The sequence below is a fragment of the Vitis vinifera genome, chromosome 3 (genome assembly GCF_030704535.1).
Source record: "Vitis vinifera cultivar Pinot Noir 40024 chromosome 3, ASM3070453v1".
In the NCBI taxonomy this organism is placed as follows: Eukaryota; Viridiplantae; Streptophyta; class Magnoliopsida; order Vitales; family Vitaceae; genus Vitis; species Vitis vinifera.
In genome coordinates this window covers 11963827-11969590 of record NC_081807.1, presented here as the reverse complement: position 1 = coordinate 11969590, position 5764 = coordinate 11963827, and positions in this window count along the sequence as shown.

The window sequence follows — 5764 nt, the reverse complement described above, 5'->3', positions numbered from 1 at the left end:
TTTCCAAACTCATGTCGCTCAATGATGATTTTAGGCCCCATAGTAAACAAGTGCCAATGTTTGCTCGCATTAAACTAAATCACGACGTTTTTTTAAAGTTCCAAGGAAGTGAGCATCATTATTTTTACTTTTTGTACTAGTGCACATTGTTCTTTTTTGTAAAAGAATGTAGAGATTTCCTGCAATGATGATTGCCAAAAAGCTTTCCATGTTTTAAAGAAGAAGCTTTCTTCAACGCTAATTATAAGGTTAGTACCTAATCAAAGAATTTTCAAAAATTGGTAAACCATTTTGTGCCTTGTTAAAGAATGCAAAGAAGATTTATCAAAGACTTTCCAAAAATTGCTCAACCACTTTGTTCCATGTTGTTAAAGAATGCATAGATTTGTTTGAATGATGATTGCCAAACTTTTTTTTTTTATAAATCTTGATGGTCATAGATTTGGTGGAATTTCCCATAAAATAGAAAATATGATTTAGAAGTGACTTAAGATGTGATCATAATAATTGAAATCAAAGAAAAACCTAAAAGATAAAGTTAAGGGACCTAGGATATAATTGTAATAACCAAAATAAGTGGAAACCTCAAAGAGAAATGGCATGGGTCAAAATCGAAATGACAAAACATGGAAGAAACAATAAAAGATAAAGATAAGTGACTGAGAACCTCAAAGGAAATCTTAAAGATAATGAGGGTTCTAATACATAGTTGTGGTGATTGAAATTGAAAAAACCCTAAGAGTAGAAGAAAAAAGGGAATTAGGACACATTCGGAATGACAAAAGATGAAGGAGTCCTTAAAAGATAACGATAAGTGACATGGGATATAGTTGAGATTGAAATTGAAAGAAATAATATGGATAAAATATAATGAAACTAGGATGCAATGAAAATAAAATAAATAAAATAAAAACTTAAAATTTAAAGAAAAAACTAGGACATTGTGATCGAAATCAAAGGAAACCCTAAAGATAAAATATTAAGGACCAATGTTGCAGTTGTAGTTGTAGAGACCAAGACATTGTTGGCATCTTATATCTAAGCAATAGAAGGAATAGAAATTTTTTTAAAATTGATCTTTTAGGGTTAAAGTACTAACCATTAGGTTTGGATGTTTCCAAACCTTAAATTCCAAGTGTTGAAAATGACCTTAAAGTTGTTGAAAGTCTCATAAACCCATGATTTTTCACCCTATGACTCAACCTTGTTCTTGACACACTTACGATGGGGAGAAAACGAAGGTGGAGGCTATGACTTTATTTTTCTCTAGATGGTGGAAAAAAAAAGTTATAGGAACCCTAATCCCTAGGGGGTATTTATAGGGATCCTAACTAGGCTTAAGTGACTTGAGTCTATATGGGCTTGGGTCACTTGATCCAACCTAAAATGGATTCTAATTGATCAATTAACCTAATAAGGCCTACTAATTAATCGATTAGTCCAATCTAGAGAGCTTGTTCACTTACCCCTATTTTAGACCCTCAATTTTGTCCCTTGCCACTTGCATGTATCTTGGGGGTGTCACCCGCACCCAATTTTTTGTATGTCACTGCCATGGAGCCCTTGTTGGGCTTAATCAGTTTTCGGACCTCACGTGAGTTCACATGTGGTTCAATTGAGTGCGAGCATTTGGTCCATTATGAAATTTCATCATGGAAAATTCCTTGGTCCATATCATGCTATAGGATAGAGGTTAAGGTCTCCACAAAAACTTCAGTTTAGTTGGAGCTCGTTGAAACCCATCCAAATCTAGAGCACTCTGGCTTGTTTTAGTCATTTCTCCCTCATCTGAGCTCGAAATTGTGAACATTTTTTTTTGGATTCCTTACTCTTAAAGAAATATTCTATCAAAATTTGAGAATTTTTCTCAACCGCCTCGACTGGTTTGTAATTGACTCAGCCGGTTCGTCGGGGTTGCTTGCGAACGGCTCTGAATCCGGAGCACTCTGGATTGTCATTTCTCCCTCATCCGAGCTTGGAATTGTGCACCATTTTTTTTTTGTTGGATTTCTTACTCTCAAAGGAATATTCTTTTAAAATTTGAGAATTTTTCTCAATCAAATCGACCAGTTTGCAACCGGCTCAGTCGGTTCATTAGGGCTACTTACGAACAACTCTGAATCCGGAGCACTTTGGCTTGTTTTGGTCATTTCTCCCTCATATAAGCTCAAAATTGTGCATTAGTTTTTTGTTGGATTCCTTATTCTTCAAGAATATTCTATCAAAATTTGAGAATTTTTCTCAACTGGCTCGATCGGTTTGCAACCGGCTTTTCCGGTTCATCGGGGCTGCTTGCCAACGACTTTGTTTTCTGCATTTTTGGCGCCCTTTATTTGGTCAGTTTGAGCCTTGGTGCTCCAGATGGGTTTATAGGATGGTTTTAGGTCGGATTTGGACTATTTTGTGGGTTGATTGCAACCCATCTTGAATCCATGTGGATTCTTGACGGGTAAGCAATGGTGGAATTATGAGGGGCAGCTGCCCACGTTGTGACGAAGGGAGGAGTTGAATAAACTGGAGTTCCGAGGCAGATGGTGGGGGATTCCAAAAGCTTAGGAAGAAGAAAAATAAGGTGATGTGGATGCTGAAGGGGGTAAGCTAGTATAAAAGGCATTTCAAAGAGAGTGTGAATAAGGTTTTTGGGAATTTTGGGTGGGAGATTCTGCTAGGGTGATGACTAAAAGTGTGTGAGGGGGTTCTTGGCATCTCTGAGGGCTCTACATCTAGAGAGGAAGGAAATGAAGAGAAAAGAAGAAGAAAAAAAATATTAATAGAGAGTAGAAGTGAGGCTTCCTGATTTCTATAGGGGAGGGTTTTGTGGATCTGGGAAGATAGAGTGGAGGGGAAGGTTCTGTTGGTGAGCTCCTTGCGAGTGAGGAAGGCATTGTTTCTTACGAGGCCACCACTCCAACGACTGCCTTAGGCATTGGCATCTTTGGCGCATGCACAGGTAACACTCGACATTCCTCTATATTATTTTAGATTATCTTTCTTTTCCCTCTTAAGTATTGGTTTCCTTGATTTGTTGGGGTGGGTTACACACCATTACATGTCATTGCTTCATTTTGTTTATTGCTTGGGAGCTTTGAGAGTTGTTGTGAGAAGGCAAAGGTATTGGTTATGGACCAATTTTGATAATTTCCTTCATGGGAAATCAAGGCTTTAACAGCCACGTGATTTTAGTGTTAAAAAAAAAGTTACCTTAACCATTTTGTCAGACTAGCTAGGGGCTCTAGGGCTGCCCAGGTTTTTGTTTTCCTTTAATTAGCCCTTTGGGTTTGGACTGTGTTTATTTCTATAACAAATGAGAAATACGTGTGGAGCATCTAAATAGGAATTTTGTTGCATGTTTGTTTTGAGTGTGGAGAGGCTATCAATGTTTTTTTGATGAGGCTTTAGCCAATTGCATTATATTGAGAATGTCTCGGATCAAGGCCATTGTTGGCCGCTTGGATAGGATTTGAATTCTTTCCTTATCAATAGTTTGCACCTGGATTAAGGCGAGATTTGTTTGGAAAAGATCCAACAGTGGCCAAATCCTTTGTGTGTGTGTGCCTTGGTGGTAAGCTTCTTGCATGCTCCAATAATGGAAATGGAAAGTGGGCACTTTCAGCAACTGAAAATCTGATTTTAGTGGCCATAAATGGGTGAATTATCATGACTGAATTTTTATGAAAATTATGGAAATAGTGGCCTTGTGTGTGTGAATTTCTATGGCTAATTTTTTTAGAGAAAAAAATGGAGAAAAGTGGTCACATTAATGGATATCCACAATTGAATTTTAGTGGTTGTGTTTGCTAAATAAAGTGGTTGAATTTTATGGAAGTTTAAGTAGAGAAATGTTGAAATTTTAATGAAAACCATGACTGAAATTTGAGTGATTATTTGCTAAAGTTTTTAATGAAAATCATGGCTGAAATTTCAAGTAAAGATTTGCTAAAATTTTAAATGATGTAATTGGCTAAAATTCAAGGTTGGACATGGAGATTTGGGGTAGAAGTTCAAGCCGCATTGGTGAGTTTTAATGGAAAAGTGGTAGCAACATGGTGAGACTTTGGAGGCTTGAATTATTATTTTAATGGTAAGAATGAGTCAAAGTGGCGGTTGTTAAATATTTGAATTGATGATTTTTTTCTTTAATGAAAAAGTATTTATGCGACTTTCATGAATTCGGTGGCCTATAATTGATCTTTGGAAATTGAAGTTTTTTTATGAAGAATTATGGAATTTATGGCTGTTAGTGGATGAAATTCAAGTGGAAAAGATGTTAATTCCCAGCTAAAAATCAATGGAATTGGAATAGCTAAATTTTAGCCACATAATGAAGTTTCATGGCTGAATTTTGGTAGTCGTTTGGTGGATGTTAGGGGTTACATATATAGGGTTGGTTCATGGCTGAAAATTCTCTTAATTCAAGTAAAAATACGACTAAATTTTAGTAGATTTAGTGGTTGCATTGTGGACCCTCACCCGATCCACCGACTGGCGCGACTTGCTATTTTAAAGGTGAAAGGGATAGCTGGTTTTCGATTTTTGAAAAATTCACCCCAATGAGGAACGGTTTTGTTTGGAGTCGCCACTTACCTTTTATTTTTATTTTTAAATGGGAAAAATGTAAGTAAGAACAAAAACCTTAGCATGACTCCAATAAGGAAAAAACGGTCTGCGAAAACTAGATTCTGGGTTCAGGGATCAGGTTACCTATTGGGAAGGTACCTCATGTGAGGTAGCACCCCTCCAGGCCTGGAACTCGGTTTCTACTAATGAACTGGGCATATGGGAGCATATGGGTCAAAGATAAAACAAAACCTTAGGCTAAACAAATGACATGAATCACATGGACCTACCTAGTATTTAGCATGCACGTACACTCAACAAGTCAAAATCAGAGTGCATACCTGAGGTCCCCAGCCAAGCACTGCATGAGAGGTCAGTCAATAAGCTCAAATGCACAACAAATATGCATAGCAATCATGCGCTAAGCATTCATGTAAATTCCATTATCCAAAGCCGAAGTGCATACCTATGATCCCCAACCATGTGCTGCTAGGAAAAGGTGAGGCAAGTAATACAAGCATACAATGTGCACTCTCAATCAAACATCAAATCTCATACCCAAAGGGGAGGGAAGCAGGTCGAAATGAAATAAATGGTTTGCTTTCTTTTGCACACATTCCTCTAAATTCCATCAAAACCAAACCATGCTTGCTTAACCCATATTCTTCCCATCCATGAAGTCGGCTCACATGACATCTAACCAAACCGAACTCTGACCCTAAAGGTGGCCCACAAGTGCCTTGGAGCCTAAGGGCTCAAGCCATGACAAAAATGGGATTCAAAGCATGATAAAACTGGGGCTGTGATTACTTCTCAAAACATGCTATTTTGTAGCTTGTAATTAGCTCTTTTAAACACCCTTGAGTAGTAATTATTACCTTTTAACTCAATTAGCATGTTAGGGACCCTTGCAATCGTTTCTAATCAAATTGTGTTAAGTTTTGGTGCTTTTTGATAGCTTTATGCACACCAAAGCAATTTAAGAATGAGGGAGAGCTATATATAGTTCATGGCAAAGCTTTTGGAAGCTCAAATTTATGAAGAAACCAAGCTTTGGAGCCTCATAGTCCTTTGCCTTAGTCGTTCAAAGTATGCAAGGAAAGAACAATGGAGAAGAGGAAAACAGGGTAAGGAAAATAGGGGACACAGCTGCAGTCTTCCTTCGCACTTTTGGAGCACTTCCCGAAGTCCATTTTCTACATGCTAT